Source organism: Dermacentor andersoni, unplaced genomic scaffold (assembly GCF_023375885.2).
Source record: "Dermacentor andersoni unplaced genomic scaffold, qqDerAnde1_hic_scaffold ctg00000039.1, whole genome shotgun sequence".
Lineage (NCBI taxonomy): Eukaryota > Metazoa > Arthropoda > Arachnida > Ixodida > Ixodidae > Dermacentor > Dermacentor andersoni.
The window spans coordinates 23,598,781-23,616,760 of NW_027314752.1; the positions used below are offsets into that span (position 1 = coordinate 23,598,781).

The 17,980-nt window shown below is 47.3% G+C and overlaps 1 long non-coding RNA gene across 1 annotated transcript in view; it reads left to right on the plus strand.

Moving 5' to 3' along the window:
• Window positions 1–1,282: 1,282 nt before the first annotated feature.
• LOC140214346 (uncharacterized) overlaps window positions 1,283–17,980 on the plus strand; it is a 185,085-nt gene continuing 168,387 nt past the window's right edge. The window contains exon 1 of the long non-coding RNA XR_011891296.1: window positions 1,283–1,366. This is a non-coding gene — a long non-coding RNA (uncharacterized lncRNA). The remainder of the gene's footprint in view (window positions 1,367–17,980) is intronic.

A 17,980-nucleotide genomic window follows, 5' to 3' on the forward strand; every position in this document is an offset into this window, starting at 1 on the left:
AACGACCTTTTATGTCTTGAGGTTACGCACGAGCTTCCTGATGGTGATGCCATCAGGTTCATTCACGTGGCGTTGTTCCTGACGGGACGGCACGTTTGCTGGTAGTGGAAGCTTCGTCGTCAGAAACCATTGCTACATTTCATTTAGGAGCACTCCAAGCTGGTGGAGAGAACGGTTAGGCTGTTAGTACTGCAGGATTATATGTGCAGTTTTTGGCACCACGTGGGGAATGACACATTTTCAACACAATTGCTCGTGCAAAATAATGTCGTTTTCTCTGAGCACATTGCCTTGTGTGCTGCTGAGGGTCTGCTGAGGGTTATAAAGCAACATAGTCGTAGAGAGCACTGCGAGTCCTGGTGAAAATGTGGGGATAAGAAAAAGTTGCTCTTCTACCCTGCGTTCGTGAGGGCTCGCACATACTAACTAAAATAATCAAAAATATATTGGGATACGGTTTACGTTTCTGGCCCTGAAAATAATACCAAGCCTGTGCAGATCTGCCATATTGTAGAACAAGGGAAACGGCTGCAATGTGGATCACACGGAAACATTTGAGCCTTAGGTGACTGGCGTAGCACACGCAATTCTTTTGTGGTGTGGTACGTGGTATATCTAAACGATAGGACACAGAAGTTTGTCTTAACGGTAGGAGTCGTGGGAATAGTTGCAGTAATAAGAGAACTGTCTGTAAATCTTCGCATTCATGCGCGGGACTGCAATGGCAAGCACGCACTTGAACACCGCGGACCGTTGCACTAAGTACGGAGCCGTTAGAGTGAAAAATATTGAATGCGGAGGATATTGTGCGCTCTAGTCACATACGTGCGAACATGCCTTCTGTGATCCTTTCCTGTAGGCAACGTTCACATCTGACGTGCTCTAGATAGGAAAGTTTGCACGGTGTCTCTGGGTGAGGTTACGTTTTGAATTCTTCCCGGCACGTGTTTCCTCATGCCTGCGTCACTGTTTAACATCTTTGTCGGTTTATGATGTTTGATTTAAGTACTTGCTCCCCCGTAAAAAACCCTACTGCTTTACGATAGAAAGGGCATGATAAACAATGCTGTGGCTTCATTACCTTCTTTTGTCTTTGTTTGCCTAGATTGCTGATCACCACCGTGATTGTACTGTTAACCTTACTTAAAATAAAGTGAAAACTGCTTTTCCGCATGCACGTACGAAATTTGGTAGGGTATATATACTACGAAACGTTGCATTTTTATATAGCTACCGCGCATTTGTTCTCTTTATCCTGCCACTTGGCTAGTTGGAAAATACCACTTACCACAGCGATCTCCGACTCTGCTTGGCCGAAAAATCCCCGACACTGCCATATGGTTTCTACTGTACTGACAAAGATTCCGTAAGTTGTGGCTCACCTACTTGCTGTTGTTTTGTGTGTGTGTGTGCTCATGTAACAGCCCGCTGTGACGCGAAAACACGTACAGGCACATTGGGCGACACAGCCACCTTAAGCAGCAGTGAAACCTAATTATTAATTAGGTATCATTTGTTTTATCACATAGTATGTTTGTAGACAATGCGACTGGCAGCCTGGGCACAGTAATAGTAATAAGACGCTAATGGTTGAACGAATTTTGCTGCCTACTTCAGTTATCGTCAACAGGCGACGGTGTTTTTCGGGCTCTTTCGAAAGTTATCATAGACTACCGTCACCGCTTAGTTACACCACAATGGCTCACGGCATTATCACGTGTCTGGCGCGTCTGGTTGCCAATAAATATGTGTATAAACATGCGTGCGCCATGTGGCTGGAGCTGTGTTGAACTTTCGCGTCATATGCACTCACCATTGCTTCAGATATAGGAACGCCGCCTAAAAGCCTCCCAGCCACTGTTTCAGCTGCGCAATAAGGCAGGCCTGACATCCTATCGTTGTCTTTATTTCGCTCTTAGATCCAAACTGTATATAATACGGCACTGTGCCATTTCAGCACTAGTATTTCTGAATTCAGAACTAAGCTGCCACTGATTCCTGGATTAGATTTTTAATTTGCGTGGTAGATGTGTTTCAATGAAAGATGAATGAACCAGTATAAATGGTAACAGCCAACAGTACGCGGCTCAAAACTTTCAAATTTAGGTGCAGGGTCGCAAAATAATGTCATGACTTGCTTGGAATTATCTGCCTGTCAGCCTGATTGCTCAGTGGGCATGGCTTGTGCTTGAGCGCACGAGCTTGCGGGTTCTAAAGCCTGACAGTATTCAATTGAGTTTGTACGCAATAAACAAGGTGGCAGACTTAATAATTATTTTCCTCCTGTTCTAATTTTTTTTTACTGCAGCGTGCGCTCACAGTGAGGACCACTATCTTTTCTTTTGCCGTCATTTTGTAAAACAATCACGCTCGCAAACTCAGGAGCCTAAAACTTACTAGTTATAGGAATCGTGGAGCAGATTGCGTGTGCGGTTGAAGAATAGCATTTTTATAGAACGTTCTAAAAACGAACGCTTTGAAAAATGCACAGAATATACATATTCACATTTTTACTAATGCAAAAAGTTTGTAAAAATGCACTGAGCTTTTCTTCCTGATGTACGCCATTTTCTTAGAGTATTGCGTAGTATTGAATGTCGTGCAGCTCAAAGTAGATGGATAGACATTGCCAATGGCACGCCATGGATACACGTTTACTAGGATAGGTATTTAAATGCATAACTTCATAGAACCACGAGAAGTACTGCTTGAACAAAGAAAATGAAGCAAAAATAATAAAATGAGCGTTATTCAGCAGGTTATATCCAACTATGGTTAAAGAGTGTACGATGCAGTAAGCAGTATCTTGTATCTTGTAACTTATAAACTACCACACTGAAGTAACTCAATACTCCTATAATGTACGTACACTACAGTGAATATTAGGAATAGGTATGCGTCACTGAAATGACCACCGTCAATAGATGCTTGTTTTCGCTTGTGAACATCAAAATCATAGATCTTAGACTGTAGACCACTTTGCATCCTTCAGGGGGTTTGGAGCTCTAATCTAATACCTCTTTTTACCAAACAAAATTTCAACAAAATGCTGGTATAGGGGCACACAAATTACAAAAGCAACCTCCAGGTTTCCGCAAAGGTATGACAGTGATTTCTTTAGGTCGGTCATTTGCTTTTACGGAGGGAAGAACCATTCCTCGTATACAAGAGGAAAATAATTGCTCTGGAGAAGGACGAATACAACTGACACCGGCATTACTGTCTAGTAGAACAAGGTTCGATCCTTTATATATAAAGGGAATCGAAGTACGGAGGTCGTGTAAACAATGCACCTTTCTGCATGTTGCTTGCTTAGCATAGCGAATACTCATTGGCATGGCAAGATGCAGCAACTAGCAGGGCGTGCACGTATGGCTTTTAGGCAATAGGTGCAATGCCTTGTCTTGCACGCTTTCGAGAAAAATGTTATGGCAGCTTAAGACATCCATTGTGTACGTGTTTTGTTTTGTGTATATTTATTTTCCCTATAATGAAAGGGCGTTCTTTCTATACACAGGAAAGTACACCTTAAATGTCACAAAGTGATAAAGTGATTTATAGTTTATCACGTAAGAGCAGCTTGCGAACGATGTGCTACATGCGGTAGGATGCGTAACCAAGGGGATTCCAAGTTTTGATGATGTTCGAGCCCCTGAATGGCGAGATTTGAAGACTGATGTGTCAAAGCAATGTATATTGATTGTGTTGAAAATAAACTCAGACAACTTTTACAACCTAAGAATGCCTTGGAAAGAAAGCAATCTACGAAAATAAGAAGGTGAAGTCGTAATCGAGTAGAATTGTTATGATTTTATGTTTAAACTGTACTAGTATTACTGCATTAAACGATTGCCTCCTACTGCAGCTGCATCACAATGTCCCCGCTGGGAGCAGTGCTCGTGTTTCGAGAGTCTAGACTGGTTTTGTGAAAACGTGCTGCCGCTGCTATGCCCACTGGCTTCGCCAGCGCTGGATTGCACGGGTGCTCTGTGTCGAGCGATACTGAGCGGTACCGACGACAATGACGTCGTATATTGCATTTAATCATATGAATGTGCGAGCGCCCACAATACTTGGGATATAACACTTCGCTCACCAACGTCAAAATTTAATGATGGTGGGCAATGTATGGTCTAGAAACCACAAAGAAAATCCTCACACATGGGCCGGCTTGAAGCCAAGCTTATCAGAAGTGCTTGACCCTTCTGGCGTGCGGGAAATTCGCGCAGAACGTCTCTGAAGCTGTTCCCAGCAACTTGGCGAAACGTTCACCAGCTATGTTTTGAGCTGTTATGAGCCTAACGACGAGTTCTAACCAACTGGCCCAACTTACTAACTTGATGTATAGGATACTGTCGACCTGTGTAAGCGAGCCAATCCCGCGATGATGTAGGCGGGCAGCACAAGCCACATTATGAAGGAGATTTTCGACTATGCCTTATAGATGCTATTTTACAAAAACTCAGGGTCACAAAGCTTTAGAAGAACTCAGGTTTTACAGTTACTCAGGGTCATCGAGCTTTGCCGAAACTTTGACGAGCTCCGCAGCAACGACTACTCGGGAGGCGCCTTTCAATTATTGCATTGCCTTACGAAAAATACCCCATAATCGTGGCAACAAATGCGGTAAACATGAATATCTTTGTTTAGCGCAAAACGACAGAGACAAGAAAGACGACAGGACAAGGCGTCCATGTTGGATGTTTTTATATAATTACATTTCATTCTTCATAATTATCCTTCTGAGTCCACAGAATGACAAGGCAAGCATGGTAGACAAAGCAAGCATAGCTTTTTGATCAAAATAACAGCAACTACAACCTTGACGTCCATGTTTGCTACAAGTAAAAATGAATCGTGTACCCCTCCTGTCTGCTCTTTTTGCAGAATATACGGGTGCCTTAAAAAGTACACTACAAACAACTGTGTTTATTTTATTGCGATATCAATTAAATTCACGCATTTATGCCTTCGGCATAGCCGTGAAGTTCTGTATAAAGTCCAACAGCGACAACATCGTCACCGCGCGCCGTATGCTGCATGTGCGAAAGAACGCGCGCGACGTTGAGCAGGCCAACGCGACTCAAGTTCGCGTGCGCGATTGAGGATGGCGAGGTGGAAGTGTGGCCTCTTCTATCTCGCGCGAGGCACGGGGGTGAGAGCAGGGAGGAGTTTCAATGGCGGAGTTCTTGTACTATGTTTTTCTACTATTTTCACTGTGGTTCTACTATGTTCTCAAATAGTGCCGTCACATAGAGGAAGGGAAGTGCCTCCGAATTTCACCTCAGTTCGTGTGTCTACCGAATGCTGCTCCAACTGTCCTCGTCAGCCACCCGCAGCAGATGTCGTGACGCGCACCGTGCACCCAGAATTTTAGGCCGCTTATCCGGTTTTTTATTAACCCATGTTTTACGACACCTCAAAGCCGGCTGTTTCAATGGTGCAGGCCGTTGTTCGACAGAAATGTATGAACCTTTGCCTCTTCTGTACCGCCTGTACCATGAACACTCCTGACGCCGCCCTAGCCTTCTCGGGTAGGCTTTGTCGTGCACCGTGCGCACTTCACCGTTCTTGCAACCTGCCGCGAAAGCCAACAGCTGATGATAAATTTATCTGTTTTCGCTGCACCCGAGCTGGACTCATTGCTTGCTATCACCGTAGTCAGAGGCGCTTTCAGTCCCGTAGTCCATTTTCCACTTACTCTTGTCCCTTGCGTACCAGATGCCGCTATTCGCCCCGCATCAAATCATCTGCACCCAGTGTCCCTGAAGAAAGTACTCGCTAACCCAGTCGCATCCGCCGCATCGGCGTCCATGTCATTCACCGACTTGCCACCGCTCTGCTTCATCGTCCTTAAGCCGTCGCGTTTCGCCGGAAAACTAGACTGCGCAGCTCCTGGAGGTGAAGCTGCATGGTCGACCTTGACCCGAAACCCTCTGTTGCCCTTACGTGCACGCCAGACCACGTAAAGCCTACGTCGAAGGCGTCCCTCTCACAAGTTACGGTTGTTACTGGGGTGCACGTGCCTGCCATGAGTGCCAGTTTTCCTCAGGAAACCAACAAGTCCTTACACCTCCCGCGACCTCAATCGTACGTGTCACTGACTGCAAGACGGTGGCTGTTGTAGGGATTTCAAGAGTTTAAATTACCGTCGGTAGTGACCCTGTGGTTGTTATTTTTGCGCTCCTTGCGCAGCGCCCTCGTGGCTTCATACTTCGAGTTGATGTTTTTTCTGCCAATTCTGCTCTGTGACCAACCTCCTCCGACTCTCTTACACTGCAGATACTCTACTCGCGTACCTTCCAAAATCGTAATGTATCTCGAATTGTCATGTTCGGCAGCTGTCCCAGATGGCAACTATTACATGACGGCTCTTACTGATATTTTGCTCACATACGGTGTCGCTGCAGTCTACACAGCTCTATTATGGTTAACAGAACCCACCTCCCAAGGTGAATTTCAGCTTCATCAAGCGAGTACATCCACCTGAGTTTCACGCAGTCCACCTTTCTGCCGCAAATGACTTTCATTTATATTGTCGCAGTACAACGCGGACTGTAGACAGGGAGACGTTCAAGCGCCGCAGGACAACTTGTTCGAATAACAAACAGGCCAGAGACACGTCTTCTTCGTCCTAGCCGAATCTCACTGACCCACTAGACGAAATCCGTTAATGTCCCCATCTTCGTTGTCGTCTGCATAGAAGAATAGACGCACGCGTAATCGGAAAGCACGTTTTCTCCTCTTGGCCAGCGGAGAAGGCAGGCTTTGTTCCGGCCGCAGAGCACTCCACGTCTCAGTAAGGTGCCTGGTGGTGGTCTCGTGCGGACGATGCCCTCTCGGTGAGCGCATTTTCCCCCTCATCTTTTGAGAGGTTCAATACTTACAAGCATTTGCCTCGCAAACCATTTATTTCAAGGGAATTTTCCACGTCTCAATAATTTCTCTCGTCTTATTCGACCGCTGATTGCGGTGTTATACTTTGTTAACGAAGCTTTCCCTCAAGTCTAAATATTTTAGGGCAGTTTGTCGTGTGCGTATCTTGGCCACGTACGCTTATATCGTCTTCCGTTTCACTACCACGGGTGCGCATTAAAACCACGGCGCTCCAGTTTTTCTCCAGAGATTTTCCCATCCTTCCTTCTTCTCCTCCCTTAAACTGGCTCTTTTAACTAATACACGCAGAGACAAAGCAACAGCACACGCATTAGATCCCATAGATGAGATGAATTTTTGCAATTATTATAAGGGTTATAATTATATTCGAGTGCTGATTGCCGTGCTATCGTTTGTTAACGAAGGTTTCCCTCAAGTCTAAATATTTTAAGGCAGTTTGTCGTTGGCGTATGATGGCCACGCACGCTTATATCGTCTTCCGTTTCTCTACCACGGTTCAATCACCTGTTATGTTCCTTTTTTTCTTTTTTTTTTCTTTTTAATGTACTTTCTTTTATTTTATCATTATACGGGAACCCTCTTAAAAAAAAAGATATATATGCTCAATTATGTATGGCCACACATGTGCAGGCCATAAATCCAGGTTCTCTAGCCGAGTGCCATTCGTGCGGTATAACCGAGCTCAGGTTGGTCCACGTTGACTGATCAAATAAGGCACCACTGCAGGTTAAATGAGGCGTACAACACCTCTGGGATCCGCCGTGGTTACTCAGAGCACGACTGTTGAGCCCGAGGTCGCGGGATCGGATCCCGGCCACGGCGGCCGCATTTCGATAGGGGCGAAATGCGAATACACCCGTGTACTTAGAGTTAGGTACACGTTAAAGAACCCCAGGTGGTCGAAATTTCCGGAGTCCTCTTCTACGGCGTGGCTCATGATCAGAAAGTGGTTTTTTCACGTAAAACCCCATTATTTAATTTTTAATTTAACTCCTGCAGGAACGGTAGGGTATCCGCCTCCCGTGTAAGAGGACCGTGATTCAAATCCCGGTGCCGCACAATTCTCCACCGGAAAATAAAAAAAAACCTTGTGTTGAAAAATTGCACAAACAGGCCTGAAGTAAGGCCTGATTCCGGTGACCAGAACGGGTAACGCACTCTCTCACCAGAGCAGGATTCGCTCCCCTGGAGCAGTACATGGCCACAACCTCCTATAGGAAAACAACAATCAAACCCCGGCCCTCAGTCTCCAGCAGCCGCGAAGCAACTGACCGCGGTGGCGGTCAGATCTGTTACGCAGCAGAGGGTGCTAAGAATACCTGGCTCCGGACAGGCAGCCATCGGAACCTGAACCTGGCAACGTTTAACCTTAGGACGTTATCTAGTGAGGTGAGTCTAGCAGAGTTATTGGAGGAATTAGACGGTAGTAAATGGGATATAATAGGGCTCAGTGAGGTTAGGACGACAAAAGAAGCATATACAGTGCTAAAAATCGGGCACGTACTGTGCTACCGGGGCTTAGCGGAGAGACAAGAACTAGGAGTCGGATTCCTGATTAATAAGGAAATAGCTGGTAACATACAGGAATTCCATAGCATTAGCGAGAGGGTGGCAGGTCTTGTTGTGAAACTTAATAAGAGGTACAAATTGAAGCTAATACAAATCTACGCCCCTACATCCAGTCATGATGACCAGGGAGTCGAAAGCTTTTATGAAGACGTGGAATCGGCGATGGGTAAAGTCAAAACAAAATACACTATACTGATGGGCGACTTCAATGCCAGGGTAGGCAAGAAGCAGGCTGGAGATAAGTCAGTGGGGGAATATGGCATAGGCTCCAGGAATAGCAGAGGAGAGTTATTAGTAGAGTTCGCAGAACAGAATAATATGCGGATAATGAATACCTTTTTCCGCAAGCGGGTTAGCCGAAAGTGGACGTGCAGGAGCCCGAATGGTGAGACTAGAAATGAAATCGACTTTACACTCTGTGATAACCCTAGCATCATACAAGATGTAGACGTGCTCGGCAAGGTCCGCTGCAGTGACCATAGGATGGTAAGAACTTGAATTAGCCTTGACTGGAGGAGGGAACGGAAGAAAGTTGTACATAAGAAGCCAATCAATGAGTTAGCGGTAAGAGGGAAACTAGAGGAATTCCGGATCAAGCTACAGAACAGGTATTCGGCTTTAACCCAGGAAGAGGACCATAGTGTTGAAGCAATGAACGATAGTCTTATGGGCATCATTAAGGAGTGCGCAATAGAAGTAGGTGGTAACGCCGTTAAACAGGAAACCAGTAAGCTATCACAGGAGACGAAAGATGTGATCAAGAAACGCCAATTTATGAAAGCCTCTAACCCTAGAGCTAGAATAGAACTCGCAGAACTTTCTAACTTAATCAACAAGCGTAAGACAGCGGGCATAAGGAACTATATTATGGATAAAATTGAGCAGGCTCTCAGGAACGGAGGAAGCCTAAAATCAGTGAAGAATAAACTAGGAATGGGCAAGAATCAGATGTGTGCGTTAAGTGATAAAGCCGGCAATATCGTTACTAATATGGATGAGATAGTTGAAGTGGCTGAAGATTTTTATAGAGATTTATACAGCACCAGTAACACCGACGACGATAAGGTGAGAGAGAATAGTCTAGAGGAACTTGAAATCCCACAAGTAACGCCGGAAGAGGTAAAGAACGCCTTGGGAGCAATGCAAAGGGGGAAGACAGCTGGGGAGGATCAGGTAGCAGCAGATTTGTTTAACGATGCTGGGAACACTGTCCTAGAAAGATTGGCCGCCCTATATACACAATGCCTCACGACCTTGAACTTACCGGAATCTTGGAAGAACGCTAACATAATACTAATCCATAAGAAAGGGGACGCCAAAGACTTGAAAAATTATAGACCGATCAGCTTACTGTCCATTGCCTACAAAGTATTTACTAAGGTAATCGCAAATAGAATCCGGAATACATTAGACTTCTGTCAACCAAAGAACCAGGCAGGATTCCGTAAAGGCTACTCAACAATAGACCATATTCACACTATCAATCAGGTGAAAAAGAATTGTGCGGAATATGACCAACCCTTATATATAGCCTTCATTGATTAAGAGAAAGCATTTGATTCAGTCGAAACCTCAGCGGTCATGAAGACGCTACGGAATCAGGGTGTAGATGAGCCATATGTAAAGATACTGGAAGATATCTATAGCGGTTCCACAGCCACCGTAGTCCTCCACAAAGAAAGCAACAAAATCCCGATAAAGAAAGGCGTCAGACAGGGAGATATGATCTTTCCAATGCTATTCACAGCATCTTTACAGGAGGTATTGAGAGACCTGGCGTGGGAAGAATTGAGGATAAAAGTTTATGGAGAATACCTTAGCAACTTGCGATTCGCTGATGATATTGCCTCGCTTAGTAACTCAGGAGACCAATTGCAATGCATGCTCACTGACCTGGAGAGGCAAAGCAGAAGGGTGGGTCTGAAAATTAATCTACAGAAAGCTAAGGTAATGTTTAACAGTCTCGGAAGAGAACAGCAGTTTACGATAGGTAGCGAGGCACTGCAAGTGGTAAGAGAATACATCTACTTAGGGCACGTAGTGACCACGGATCCGGATCATGAGGATGAATAACCAGAAGAATAAGAATTGGCTGGGGTGCGTTTGGCAGGCATTCTCAAATCATGAACAGCAGGTTACCACTATCCCTCAAGAGGAAAGTGTATAACAGCTGTGTGTTACCAGTACTCACGTATGGGGCAGAAAGCTGGAGGCTTACGAAAAGGGTTCAGCTGAAATTGGGGACGACGCAACGAACTATGGAACGAAGAATGATTGGTGTAGCGTTAAGGGATAAGAAAAGAGCAGATTGGGTGAGGGAACAAACTCGGGTAAATGATATCTTAGTTGAATGATATCTTAATTGGGCCTGGGCCGGACACGTTATGAGGAGGGAAGATGACCGATGGTCATTAAGGGTTACGGACTGGATTCCAAGGGAATGGAAGCGCAGTAGGGGGTGGCAGAAAGTTAGGTGGGCGGATGACATTAAGACGTTTGCAGGGACAACATGGCTACAATTAGTACATGACTGGGGTAGTTGGAGAAGTATGGGAGAGGCCTTTGCCCTGCAGTGCGCGTAACTAGAATGATGAATATGATGATGATGATGATGATGATGAGAGCATCGTCCCGATGCTTGACCAGCAGTGTCACTTGCGGAATTAAGGGTCTCTCGCATAGTTATTCGCTCACATACGGCTTCATGCGGACAACGTGCACAAATTCAGGACGGTGCGTGCGGCGCCGCGTACAATTGGGACTATCGGGGACGACCTCGTACGTGACGTCACTGAGTCGGCGCAATACTCGATATAGTCCGAAGTATCGCCTTAACAGCTTCTCGGAGAGGCCTCGTTTTCGTATGGGAGTCGAAACCCACACTGTGTCGCCGACGTCATAGATTACTATTCGATGGTGAAGGTCATAGCGCCCTGCGTCGTAGTCTTGCTGTCGGCAGATCCGAAGCGCGCGAGTTGCCGAGCCTCTTCTGCGCATTGCGTAAACACAACGGCGTCCATATCAGTGTCGTCAAAGTCATGTGGAAGCATAGCATCCAACATCGTTTGTACATCCCGCCCATGAACAAGGGTGAACGTTGTCATGCGCGTCATGTCTTGTTTCGCCGTGTTATATGCAAAGGGGATATACGGTAGGATGTCGTCCCAATTTTATGTTCAACATCCACGTACATGGAGAGCATGTCTTCAATTGTTTTGTTTAGGCGTTCTGTTAATCCGCTGGTTTGTGGATGGTAGGCGGTTGATTTCCGATGCGCCGTTCCACTTAGCAGCAAAACATGATGTAAAAGCGCTGCAGTGAATTCGGTTCCTCGGTCTGTTATTACGACGGTTTGTGCGCCGTGTGGCAACACAATGTGCTTAATAAAAAAGCGCGCCTCCTCTTCCGTTGTGCTTCTCTGGATTGCCTTTGTTTCAGCGTAACGTGTGAGATAGTCGGTTGCTACGATAACAAAGCGATTCCCGGCAGTAGAAGTAGGAAGTGGACCCAACATATCCATTCCGATTTGGTCAAATGGTCTTCGAGGAGCCTGGACGGGTTGCAGGAGGACGGCTGGTTTCGACGGAGGCGACTTGCGCCTCTGGCAGTCGAGGCAAGTGCGGACGTGATGTTTCACGGTGGTGTTAAGTCTCGGCCAGTAGTACCTCTGCTTCAATCTGGCCAACGTTCTCGTGTAGCCTAAGTGACCAGAAGTCACCTCGTTGTGACAGGCTTGAAGAACTTCCGTGCGAAGAGCTGCAGGAAGGACGAGCAGATAGGGGAGCTCGGTCGAAGTATAGTTTCTTTTGTAGAGGACTTTGGCCTGCAAATCAGATTACAACAGGCCTCTTGCGAAAACCCTAGGCGGTTTGGCAGATCTGCCCTCTGAGTAAGTGATGAGCTCAAGCAACTCAGGGTCGTCCCGTTGTTGTTCGGCGATGGTGGATGTGTCCAGGACACAAAGAAATGCCGAGTCTTCTTCGGGTGGAGCAGACGACTCTATCGGCGATTGAGACAGGCAGTCAGCATCCGTGTGTCGTTTTGCCGACTTGTACTTGACAGTCATGTCAAACTCTTGCAGCCATAGGCTCCAAAGCGCCAGTCGTCCCGAAGGGTCTTTAAGGTTTGTCAACCAACACAGTGAATGGTGGTCGCTGATAACTGTGAAGTGGTGGCCATACAAATATGGCCGAAATTTCACAACAGCCCATACTACGGCAAGGCATTCCTTCTCAGTTGTGGAGTAATTGGCCTCTGTGCGCGAGAGTGTTCTGCTTGCATAGGCAAGTACTCTTTCTGTGCCCTCCTGCCACTGCACAAGAACAGCTCCCAAGCCAACATTGCTGGCATCAGTGTGGAGCAATGTAGGAGCGGTCTCGTCAAAGTGAGCAAGCAATAGAGGTGTCTGGAGACGTTCCCGCAAGTCAGTGAATGCCCCTTGCTCTTCGTCGCCCCATACAAAAGCAACGTCATCTCTCGTCAGGCGAGTTAACGGCGACGCAATGCGAGCAAAGTACGCAATAAGCCGGCGGTAATAGGCACAGAGGCCCAGAAAGCGCCTGACAGCCTTTTTATCGGTTGGTACTGGAAACTGTGCTACGGCCGCAATGTTCTCAGGATCTGGGTGAACACCTACGTGGCTGACGACGGGAGCGAGAAACTGTAGTTCCCCGAAGCCAAAGTGGCACTTCTCCGGCTTCAGGGTGAGGCCGGCGGACGGGATGGACTGCAGAACTGCTTCAAGCCGTTGGAGGTGTTCTTCAGAAGTTGCGGATAACCCGATTGCGTCTTCCAGGTACAGTAAGCAGGTTTTCCACTTCAGACCCGAAAGCACAGTGTCCATGAGGCGTTGGAATGTAGCAGGGGCAGAGCAGAAGCAGAAAGGCAAGACTATAAATTCTTATAAGCTGTCTGACGTCACAAAAGCAGTTTTTTCACAGTCTCTCGGATCTACCTCGATTTGCCAATATCCGCTTTTTAAGTCCATTGAAGAGAAGTAACGCGCGTGACGAAGCCTGTCGAGTGAATGATCTATACGGGGAAGGGAGTACACGTCTTTCTTTGTCATTTGATTTAATTTTCGGTAGTCCACGCAGAAACGGAAGCTGCCGTATTTTTTCTTAACTAGTACTATAGGAGATGCCCAGGGACTCGTTGATGGCTGAATCACTTCGTCTTCCAGCATTTTTGTCACTTGATGTTGTATGGCTTCACGTTCTCTGAGAGCCACACGATAAATATTTTAGTGAATTGGTCTTGCCGTATCCTCTGTAATTATCCGATGCTTCGTTAGAGGCGTCCGTCCGATGCTGGACATCGACGCAAAGCAGTCATTCAACTTCGACAGTACTGTGAAAAGGCGCTCTCGTTTGTGCTGCGACAAAGCAATGCTGACGTCGAGTGCAGAAGCTGGGCCTTGCGTAGGTGCTTCTTCGAGTAGCGAACAGCAGCCTCGAACATCCGCAACACCATCAAAATAAGCTACAGCCGTGCCCTTTGGAAGGTACCGTTGCTCTGTGCTAAAATTGGTTAGTAACAAGTTAGTGCGCCCGTCGGTGACATTTACGATTCCTCGTGCGACCGAGATACCGTGAGTAAGCAACAACGTGGTTATTTGGTTGGCAACTCCCTCGCAATGAAACGGTGTGTCACATGCTACCGTAACAATGGTGCATGATCGAGGTGGGATGACGACGTCGTGTACTGGTAGACGAAAGGAGTTGCGTTGCGGCGATAAGCAATGGATGTTGCAAGCTGTTGCACTGGATGCTACATTTCCTGATAAGGTGAAGCCGACGCCGACAACTTATCGCAGTCGTAAACTTCGCAGTATGATCACCAGTGGCCTTCCGCCTGAGCACACTGAAGCCCTTACACTTATTATAGGCGAAAATCTAAACAATTTCGATTACAGTAATGCACCTTTGGGCCACACTTCTGTTGTTGCGTTTCGCATACGCACAGGCGACGCCAGCCCTGTTCACCAAGCCCCTATTATGTGCCTGCGGTTGAGCAAAGCGTCATACAGAAGATGCTTGGGTAGGACATTATCAAGCCATTCTCCAAACAATGGGGGTCCACTATTGTTTTTCGAATAAAGGACAAACCGTGACGCATTTGTGGGGACTATCGCCACCTGGAAAACATTACCAAGAAAAACACTTACCAGCTGCCGCGAATTGATGATGTCCTCGATTGTGTTTGCTGTGCCGCTTCTACGACCTTTGATCTGTATACTGCCAGATTGCTGTTGACACCACGGTCGAAAAGAAAACTGCTTTTGTAAATATATTAAAGTGGAACGTTGGGCGAGTTGGTATGCATGTTGCAGTTGTATGTTGCAGTTGCATGTTGCAGTTGCAGTTGCAGTTGTTGCAGTTGCAGTTGTTGCAGTTGCAGTAGTTGCAGTTGTTGCAGTTGTTGCAGTTGTATGCAGTTGTATGGTAGCAGACCGAACAAAACGACGTCTATGATGCATTCGCAGTCAGGCTGGAAGAAGCTGGGTACCGGCGTAGCGTAATAACGGCAGCTTTGAGAAATAGAATAAATGGGTGAAAAGCTCGATCAGGCAGGAGGCCGAAGGAAAAATCAGGATGAACAACAGTGTAGTTTTACCCTAGGCGCATCGCTTTTCCCATGGTCTCAATAACGTTGCAGGTCGCTATGAGGTGCAGGTTGTCTTTTCGGCTCCTTGTGCCATTTGTCCGGCGGCTGAAAGGTGAGCTAGTGGAGCAGAACGTCATTCTAATGTAACGTGCCAAGTGAATCATGGTAATAAGCATGTAGGCTTGACTAGCAATGTGATGTACTCTTTCGCACTCAAGTTCGAGTGCATGTACCCAGGGAAAACCGGCCGGTGTATTATTGTAAGACTTAGGGACCTTGAACCGTCCTTGGACAAGAACGATTAAACGACGTGTCTGCCTGTTGCTAACAAAGTAAGTGTAAGCCTTTACTGAAAGAGAGAACAACTTTGTTTAAGCATGCTGATGTATCCGCCAGATTATTCACGGAAGCTGCCCACATTCGCTTTCTCAGAAGGAATTTTTTGCCTAGACATCTCGATACGGTAACAGATGTCCTGTATCCACGTAGCTTGGTTCTGCGTTCCTTGGTTGACAATGTGATCGCCTGTGTCGCTTATATTTATTGATATGTGTGTTTCAGGAAACTTGTATACTTTCACACCATGACTATTTTGTTCGTGCTGTTACCATTATGAACGCTTTTGTAACACCTGATAGGCTTTACCAGTTCAAGCTGCTGCCATTCAGTCTGTTAACGCTCCAGTCACAATCGAGCGAATTGCAGACTGTGTGCTTTATAGGTTCAAGCGGTATTCAAGGTGCTTTTATTTAAACGACGTAATTGTGTTTTCGCCTACGTTTAATACACACATGATCGCCTCTCGTACGTCCCTGACTTCGCCTGAATTCACCTGAGCTTTTGCTCATACCGCATTGCAATTCTTGGCCATATTACGGACGATACCTTATCTAAGGTACCGTCAGATAAGGTACCCAGCAGGACGGTACCTTATCTCGGCGTAACGTGCACTACGACGGTCCTGATCAGCTCCTAGTTGTATCAGCCCATCTGTGCTTCACTGTCCTTCATGAGCTTTGCGACGCCTCACATGCTTGAGTTAGCAAGTCCGAAAAGGATGCCGCTGCTGAAGAATTGCAGAAGCGCCCGCCAATAAGCCAACACGGAAGGGGAATACGTCACCCGGATGTATGCCGATAAAGCGCCAGCCACGGTTGGTGATAATAATCGCAAGGACTGCAGGTAGGAGCGTCACCGGTCCGTTCTGTAGATGTGTTGGCTGAAAAATTGTCAAAGGAGCGTGATTTAGCGAGTGCGACCAGGCTGCCGCCACAAACAAATTGTCAGATGCGCCCGCCACTAAGCCAGGACGGGAGGGGAATACGTCACGCGGATGTATGCCAATAAAGTGCCAGCCACCGTCGGCGATAATAATCGTAAGGACTGCAGGTAGGAGCATCACCGGTGCGTTATGTCAATGTGTGCGCTGAAATATTCTTAGGATATCATGGAGCTATGCTCAAGAGACGAGCCGCCGCGAGAACGATGAAGAAGTTGGTCGGTGCCCTTGGCATGAGCGAGTGTCAGCCTGGCTGCCTTGCTCCAGTGTAAATAGCCTGTAAATAGCATCCTTCGTCTGTGTCTTTCCACACGTAACATTTCTGGTGGAGGTCAGCGATCCCCGTCCTCACCACGGAACTCCGAATTGGTCAGCACACCGAACTTGTCACCATGCCTCCCGGTGACGAGCCCGCCTCTGCAACGGCTTCGGCTTTTCCGACGGCTTCAATCGTCACCGTTGTCCCACATCATGACCCAGTGTGTTCTCTGGCCTGGAGGGACAGGATGTCGACGATTGGATTAAGCTGTGTGAACACGCCAGTGCTAATAACAGGTGGGACCCAACTATTATGCTCGCCAATGTCATCTTTTATCTCGGCAGCACCCCACGCGTGTGGCACCAAACGCATGATGACGAAATAACCAGTTGGGGCAGTTCCAAAGAAAAGCTGCGGGAACTGTTCGGCGACCCCATTGGGCGCAAGGCTGCCGCGAGAAAGGCTCTAGCATCTCCTGTTCAGTCATCTACAGACCATACGTTTCCTACATCCTCGACGTCTTGGCTCTATACCGTAATGCTGACGAGAATATGTCCGAAGCACATAAAGTGGCACATGTGCTGAAAGGCATCGCCGACGACGCTTTCAATTTGCTTGTTTTCGTCGACGTCTTGACTATAGACGTCATTATAAAAGAATGCCGTCGCCTTCAACAGGCTAAGAACCGCCGTATCTCACACCACATTGCGCGGCTACCCAACACAGCTGCTACGTCGACATGTGAGTGTCGACCGCGTCAGACCACCATATGTGACGACGTCAACCCTTATTGTTCGCCGCGAACTCGAGGCCGCCTGTTCGCCAGCCTTCTCCACGACGCCTCCTGAACCGCCAGCAACCACCATTGCGATTATTCAGGCTGTCGTCAGACAGGAATTTGAAAACATGGGTCTGAACACCGTGTGTTCCACGTCTCGACCCAGCGTTCCCCAGTTATCTAGCGGTACCCCTCGTCCCCGTCAGTCCTTTTCTGCCCCATCTCGCCGCAACCCGTCAGAATGGCGTACCTATGATGACAGGCTAATCTGCTTCCAGTGCTGTCGCATCGGCCACGTCGCCCGTCACTGCCGAAACCGATGGCCACTACCTCCTCAGACGTACGCCGCCACTTATTCCCGCACCTTTGTACCTCCTGTACCCTATGCCACCCGCCATGAACCCAATACCGCTGATGCCCCTGCTCCGAACCTTCGCAACAGCCGCTCGCCCTCACCTCGACGCCACCAGTCTCGTTCGCCCCAACTCCGCCACTTCTCTTCGTCGACAATCGCCTCCCGGACCCAGCCGGAAAACTAGGCACTGCAGCTTCTCGAGGTGAAGCTGCGTTGTCGACCCTGCCCTCAAGTGCT